The sequence below is a fragment of the Antechinus flavipes genome, chromosome 1, assembly GCF_016432865.1.
Source record: "Antechinus flavipes isolate AdamAnt ecotype Samford, QLD, Australia chromosome 1, AdamAnt_v2, whole genome shotgun sequence".
Lineage (NCBI taxonomy): Eukaryota > Metazoa > Chordata > Mammalia > Dasyuromorphia > Dasyuridae > Antechinus > Antechinus flavipes.
Window position 1 is genome coordinate 353,533,538 of NC_067398.1, and position 8,101 is coordinate 353,541,638.

The window sequence follows — 8,101 nt, forward strand, 5'->3', positions numbered from 1 at the left end:
AGTTGATAAATTGGAGATGGCCATGGCATCTAGCAACAGGCCTTGTCTATAGTAGTTCCTCTGTGAATGTTGATGATAATTCAGTCAGGTAATATTTCAAAATAGCCAAACTTTAAAAATAATTTTTCTTCAGGTAATTTATTATCACTCTACTTTGTAACTTTACTCTCTTCCAACTCAGAGATGATTTCTTAAAGTTATCATTCTTTACATGTTCATCATCTTATATAAGCTAATGAAACCATAATTGTTTTCCTTGGATTTTTTTTTTCTGGATTAGATAAATGGCTTAAGGGAAAAAAAGGCCACAAACTTAAGTAGTTTTATATACACTTTACCTCCTAGAAAGAGAAAGTAATAATCTCCATTAAATTTTAACAATAACACTTAATTTTTGCGGAGATTATATATCCTATATACTTTCCATCTTTAATTTCTTTCAAGCCCTCCCTTCTATTTTTTAACCCAGGGCAGTGGAGGTCCTCTACATGCTAACTTTCTGCTTGCAGTGAAAATTCTGAGGCCCACCATACCTTTAAAGGTTTTTTTCCTAGAACCATGGAGTTTAAGAACTTCTTTGAGGCCAATAAGCAGTAGGACTATGCTTATTCATCTTATTTCTGCATAATTATTGTACAAGGCAGTGCCAAACAATCAAAAGAACACTAGATGTGTAGTCAGTAGATATGGATTCAAACCCTAGCTTTGCCTCCTATCTGTGTGACCTTTTTTCCTGAGCATCAGTTTTCTTATCTGTAAAATGAGATGACTGGAGTAATAATCTCTAAGCGCCCTTTCAGCTCTTAATTCTTTTAATATATATTTGCTTTTTATTGCTTCCCATGTTTATTTCACAATCTCTGAGTATATAATGCCAGTATGCTCTTATTAAAATTTTACTAATGCCAAGTACTGTGCTGAGCCCTACTCTGTCAGAATTGTTCTAGGTACAGTGAAGTAGGCATGGGGTCCAAAGCAACTCCTCAGAATAACACATAATTCATCAACCTTGGTTCCTCACTTATTCCCCTGATCATCCCTGACATAGTCATTGATTTTTCTGTTTTTGATACTGCTATATACTTTCTTGCCTGAAATACCTTCCACTTACTCCCAAAACAAAACTCTTGTTGCTTATGTCCACTATGTATTTTTCCATTTTCCTATGGGTGATTCTGTAATGGGCTGAGACTCTCATTGATGCACTGAGGTCCCAAGCACATGAGGCTAAATAGTAATTGGACCATACTCTATTAATATATATACTTGGAGAAAAAATGGCCCCTGCCCATTTTTTGTGCAAGTCCTGATGTGTTGTATAGGAAATGACGATTTTGGTGGGTGGAAGCAGGGGGGTGGAGAAGGAAGCGAAAAGAGAGACTGCTGGCTGGTTTCTTGTCACAGCTGCTCACATTGCTATCGTGACCCCCCTTCACCTCTGATCCTTCTTCACCTCTACTGAGAATAAAGATTGAAGATTTTTCCTTAACCTGAATTCCTGACTCTGGCTGATTTTAAAATATGCAGTCATCACATAATTCAAATTTTTATTTTTTATTTATTTTTTATTCTTTTTTTTTTTTTTCTTAATAACTTTTTATTGATAGAACACATGCCAGGGTAATTTTTTTTGCAGCATTATCCCTTGCATTCACTTCTGTTCTGATTTTTCCCCGCCCTCCCTCCACTCCCTCCCCCAGATGGCAAGCAGTCCTTTACATGTTGAATAGGTTACAGTATATCTTATATACAATATATGTGTGCAGAACCGAACAGTTTTCTTGTTGCACAGGGAGAATTGAATTCAGAAGGTAGAAATAACCCGGGAAGAAAAACAAAAATGCAAGCAGTTTATATTCATTTCCCAACATTCTTTCTTTGGGTGTAGCTGCTTCTGTCCATTTTTGATCAATTAAAGCTCTCTTTATCAAAGAGATCCACTTCCATCAGAATACATCCTCAAACAGTATAATTCAAATGTTAATATCCAGAATCTGTGCCATATGATGATGTATACCAATCTAAAACCATTTGAAGTACTTTGATGTTAAAAACAAAACAACAAAAAAACCCTAAACAAATCAAAAAAAAAAAAACCAAAAACATTCTCCATATAGAATTCCAGATCATTCTATTCCTTCTATTTAGTTCTAGACCCAGTTCATTATTTATAGTGCTCATCCATAATGGCTATACTTTTAGATTGATTCAAGAGACTGACCTGTTCTCTGTGTAGGAGTAGATTGTAATATAACACCAGTGAAAAACTATAGAAGTGGGGTAAAAAGTATCATCCAAACAAAATCCATAACCAGGAAAGTATGTGGATTATTTGTTTAAAGAAAAATATAGCTAGCTTGAGTGTTTCACAGATGTCCGTATGATGTAAAAAGACCTATGGAGTCTATAGGGAAAACCCTAGTTGGATACCTTCTGGGAAAGTATTACTAAGCTAAGATTCTACTAGAATGAGAAAACATGGGTGGGTTGTGTGTTCTGTAACATTGAGAAGCTACCCAAACAGATGACCCAAGGTTGAAACATTGTATTCAAATTTTTTTCAAGGTCACATTTGAGTTCCAGGAAGTCTTTCTTCATAACAAAATCCAACTTTGGTCTCTTCTTCTTGAGTACTCAAAAAAAACCAAAAACATTCTCCATATAGAATTCCAGATCATTCTATTCCTTCTATTTAGTTCTAGACCCAGTTCATTATTTATAGTGCTCATCCATAATGTTTGCATCCTACACTTCATCTTTTTTATAAGAAATTTGGCATTTTGTTGTATGATTGATGATCTCCAATTCTTTCACATGAACTAGTTGTCTCCTTAATCAAATGGAAGAAATCATATTCATATACTATTTCTTCAGTATTTCCCATAATGCTTGCCGTGAAGATGCTCAAATACTTAATTGATAAATACATTGTCCAAAAATAATGTCATATTTAAATGGTGCTTTGCAAGCTATTAGAAGAAATAAAATCTAGTTGTAAATCTTTGAGTGTATAATTCACATTTTATACAATTCAAAGAAAAGTGCATGTTGATGCAAAAACATTTAATAAGATTGGGGTAAATTTCTCATTTGATGTTTTCCTATGAAGTATGTCTTACTATGTTTGGGAATCCCATTTTTCTCTGCTATAATGGATAGAGTTCTGGACTTAAAATAATGAAGACTTAGATTTGAGGTCTTCTCCTCCCCTAACATTATCACTCTTGGCAAAGTACTTAGAATCTTTAAGTCTCAGTTTTCCTATATGAGAAATGGGGATGGCTATAATAATAAATAAACATTTCTTAAGCCACTACCGTGTGGTAGGCTCTATATTTATCTACTGTACAAGATGGTTCTGACATTTAAATTAAGCAATTTATATATAATAAAGTGCTTTATACAATTACATAATACTATTTGTTATTTTTCTCAGATACTATGGCAGGATATGGTGGATAGAGTGTTAGACTTGGGAATCAGGAAGGCATTGATTCAGATCTCAGCTCTGACAAGTCATATCATCTCTTCACTTGAGTCCACCCTTCAAGACTTATCTCCTAAATTGTGATCTGTCCCAGGGAAAAAATTCTGACACTGACAAAAATCATATTAACAATTTACCTAATTTACTACCAGATGGCCAAGTGTAATGGTCATAATTTCTTTGGAAATCAAAGAGGATATAAAAATGGGGTCCTTGCTCTATATAGGAATATGCTTTCCCTTCTGAATACTTCAGTAGACTAATCTGATCAATGAGTTTGCTTCCCATAATGCAGAGAAGAAGTTATTCCTACCTGCTCATTCTATACAACTGTACTTTCTATCAGTGGCAGCCAAATCAAATAGAAATAGGAGCCATCAAACCATATGTAAGGATCTGTGATATTTGCATATTGCTTTAGAAAGCCATATATCAGCATTATCTATTTTTTAATTTTTATTCAATTGTTTTTCAAAAATATCTTTATCTGATGCAGGCCCCATGAAATATCGTGGACTTTTTGATATTTGACTTCTCCAGTCTATGTCTTCCAAGACTGTACCACAGACAATCTGGCAAATCTGCACAATGGACTGGAAACCTTCTTCAAACTCTCTTGCAATTGCATTGAAACCACTAGAATATTTTAGTGGGTCATCACTCATGACTTGCCCTTATCTCTTAGATCTCTTCTTTCTTATTACCTAGAGGCTTTGTTTAGTTTCAAACTTCTACAGACAGTTTTCAGATGTCTGTAATCTAAAAATGATTTCATATGATTTTAGAAATACAGAGTTGGAAAGTGTTTTTGTCTGTGCCCTTACCAGTAGAGCTAAGTTAGAAAGAATAAATTTTTTTTTGGCTTATATAAATTTTTTTTTAAATTTTTTTTACTGGCTTAGAATATTGAATCAAGGGCAGCTAGGTGACAGAGTGGTTAGAGCACCAGCCCTGAAGTCAGGAGGAACTGAGTTCAAATCTAGTCTCATACACTTAACACCTCCTAGCTGTGTGACCCTGGGCAAGTCACTTAACCCCAATTGCCTCTGGGAAGAAAAAGAATATTGAGTCAAATATAATAAACTGAAATTTAATAGGGATAAATGTAAAGTTCTTATGCTTGTGTGCAAAAAATCAATTTTTTAAAAACAAGATCAGAAAGATACAATTAGGCAGCAATTCTTCTGAAAAAGCCCTGGTGATTTTATTGGATCATAAACTCACTGTTAACAATTTGATTTGGAAACCAAGAAGTATAAAATAATCTTATGCTATAGTAAGTCAAGCACAGTGTAGAGGATGAGGTACAGATTACAAATGGGATATTATATTCAGGTCTGGACACCACATTTCAGAATATTGATAAACTGGAGATTATCCAAAGAATAATGGAAATAAATGGGGTTGTAGAAAGGTTTCAAGCTGGTGTCATATAAGAATATATTGAAAGAATTGGGGATGTTTAGTCTAGAGAACAGAAGAATTAGGGACTACCTGATAGTTATTCTCAAGATTTGAAGAATAAAGAGAAGGGAAACATGTGTCCTACTAGGCTCCATAAAAGAGCAATGATTAGATGCCAGAAAAAAAAATCCCTAACAATTAGGATTATCCAAAGGCAATGGGTTGCTTTAGAAGGTAATGAGTTCTCCATCACTTGGAAGTCTTTTTCTCCTTCTCAGTTAAACAGTATGTATAAAAGAGATTTGCTTTTTTTGCATATTTTTAATGCAGGATAACTAAGTCTTAGATAAACAGTGAGTTGATCCCATTAAGAACAAAATATGGCACAGATTTCAGATACAATCACATGGAATTTTTTTGTATGTACATGCTTTCCAATTTTTGCAATGATTATCAATGAAAAAAACAGACTTGAGAAACACTTTTTCTCTTAAGGATGTGAAAATGAGAAATTTTCATATAGTTCAATTGTAAGAATTTTAAAATTAAAAAAGCAGTTGCCTCAAAGCACATACCATCTTAAAAAAAAAAATCTCAGCAGTACATATGGCATTCAAACAAAACCAAGCAGTTTCATTGTCTCTTGAAAAAACTTTGCATAAAAATTCAAGACTTTCTGCAAAACTGTTTCTCTTGTGTCACTCCAGGAACCCAAACCACAAATAAGTGTTTTGTGCAAGTCTATTGCTTCTCATTTCCATAGGAAACACAGAGCAGAAGATGCCTCTGACCACAGCTGTCTCCTGATGGTTAGTGACAGCTTCTCTCTGCTTTATTTAAAATACTCCTTTTTCAACCTGTTTTAGTAGATATAATCCAATAAAATGTGAGGATTTAGGACTAGAAAAGCCTCAGCAACTCCAGTGGAGGAAAAACAATAACTACATTTAATTTCTACTCTGTGCCATATACTTAAAGTTAAATAAAAGCAAATTAGATTTTATCAATTCAACTTTTTAAAAGTTACTTTTTATTTTTCAAAGCAAATCAAAAGTAGTTCCCGAGTAACTGCAGGAAAGTCTCTTTGCATACATATAATTCAGCTATCTTTATTTATCTTGCAGTTTCAAGTTTAACCAACACTCCTTGAACTCTAGAATTTGCAAGTTCAATAGCTTCAGCTCCCAAGTCTAGTTAGTGATTGCAGACATCTCTGTAGCATTGTCTGAATGTTGCTGGAGCTGCTCAGAGTGTGTTCCCACAACTGCTGAAAATGGATCATTCTAGGAATTAAAGCCTCAAATACTTCTGGCTCCTTTAAGTCTTCTTCCGGAGACAACGAGACTGCCATGTATGGAATTTTTTTGTAGGCTTTCTGAAACATCTCTTCTATGTGACTTTTCAAATTTGTGCTTAAATACTGTCTGCAATTTTTTTTCTTGGAATTGGAATAGTTAAATAGCTTGAAATCATTCCAAATTAATCTTCATCTTTACTATCTTTTCTTCTAGAATGATGGGTTATCTAGAAAACAGGATCAAAAAGGCCTCAATAACTCTCCCATGGCCACATACAAATGTCTGAGTTCTGACTGAATGGTATTTGGCACTATTTGGTTTATGTCTTGCTGTAGTCCTCCTTGCATAAGTGATCCTTTGGAAGATAGTGCTCTCATGGTACCACTTGCAGCACCATTAAAAGAACTTGAGTTAGTCTGGGTGTGTAAGTTTCCATCTTTTGTTTAATATTCTGAAAAGAATTGATAACATTCTGACCTATTGCACATTGGAAGGACTGAATTGGAATTGGGTTATGATATCTATCTGACTTCTTGGGGTTTAGTGCATTTGTTTTTATGCTATTATTTTCGCCAAGTCTTCATATTCATTGGATTACTGTAATTTCACCTTTTTGATTGGTGGCTGAAAGATGTCTGAATCTGGAGAGTTCTATGCTACTGTTTTCATTGTTGTGATCATTTTGTGCTTCATGTTTCCTGAGACTAGCTGCCAGGATCATAGCAATATGACGGTTAAATCTCTTGATGGTCATGGCATTTTCCTTTATGGATTTTGAAGAGTTGGAAGTAGTTGGTATAGGAGAAACCCCATAGCCTTCATCTAATGATTTGTTCTCCACTGCCAACAAATTAATAGTGGATTTTTAACTCCTAGTCATACCATTGTTTTTAAACCCTTTTCTTACATTTTGCACATTCTGTATAAAGATTTTTTGACCTTGTTTTAAGCCAATCCTTATGAAAATAATGGGATTGAAAAAAATCATTTCCAGAACTCTTTTTTTTTTTTCTGTCATGTCATATGGAACTTTTTCTATATATTTCCTTTTTACTATTGGATCCTAAATGTGGACTCAATATCAGAACTTAAGTTATATCTTAGGCCATCACAGTCCTCTGTTAGGGACAGGCACCAGCCAGAAATGCCTACATCCTGCTTGTGACTGGATGCTGCAGGGTTATCCACAGGATTCATGCTTAGCCGAATGCCCAGAATTCCTCATCACTCACCACCTGACTCACAACCAGGTCTTTATAAAGCTGAAAACAAACAAACCAACCCAGAATCTTCTTGCTGCATTTTGCTTTTCCTCTTTCAATTCTTTATTGACTTTTCTTTTGAATTTGGGTAGCGATTGCCGAAGGTCTTTCACAGCATTTCACTCTGTTACAGCTGTGCTTTCATTAGGAAAATGGAAGTTGGTTGTTTCCTTCATGGAGGACTGGCTGAAGTTGGATTTTAGCTTTTTCTTCTGGACTGATTTTCTAGTATGTAATGTTAACATGTTGAATGGTTGTAAACTGTCTTTGCCTTCAGAGGATCCAAAGCTATCCTTTGTGCCATGAGGTAAGTAGCTCCATTCTACTTCTTCTGACCCACATTCTTTACAATTATTAAAACTTTTTCTGATGAAGGAATCATTCCTGGCCCCCAGAGGAAGGGTCAATGGGACGAGCTTTCCATTCCTCTCTTCAATGGCGCTGCCTGGCTAAACCTGGGTTCCCACAGCTACAGCCACCTCTTCAACCTCCATTGCTAAAAGATGGTCTCTCCTCCACTGCTGGCTAAGAGGACATGTGACCGGAAATACCAAGGCAGAACCAGGAAACCATGTGACAGGGAAATATGGATGCCATGACATTTTCAATTTCGGGCTCCTGACTCCTATCTCCAACTCCTCCAGCCCTTC

At 35.2% G+C, this 8,101-nt stretch overlaps 1 pseudogene; it reads right to left on the reverse strand.

The window, feature by feature from the left end:
- Nucleotides 1–6,208: 6,208 nt before the first annotated feature.
- LOC127560932 (general transcription factor IIH subunit 1-like) lies at nucleotides 6,209–7,833 on the reverse strand (annotated as a pseudogene).
- Nucleotides 7,834–8,101: the final 268 nt, after the last annotated feature.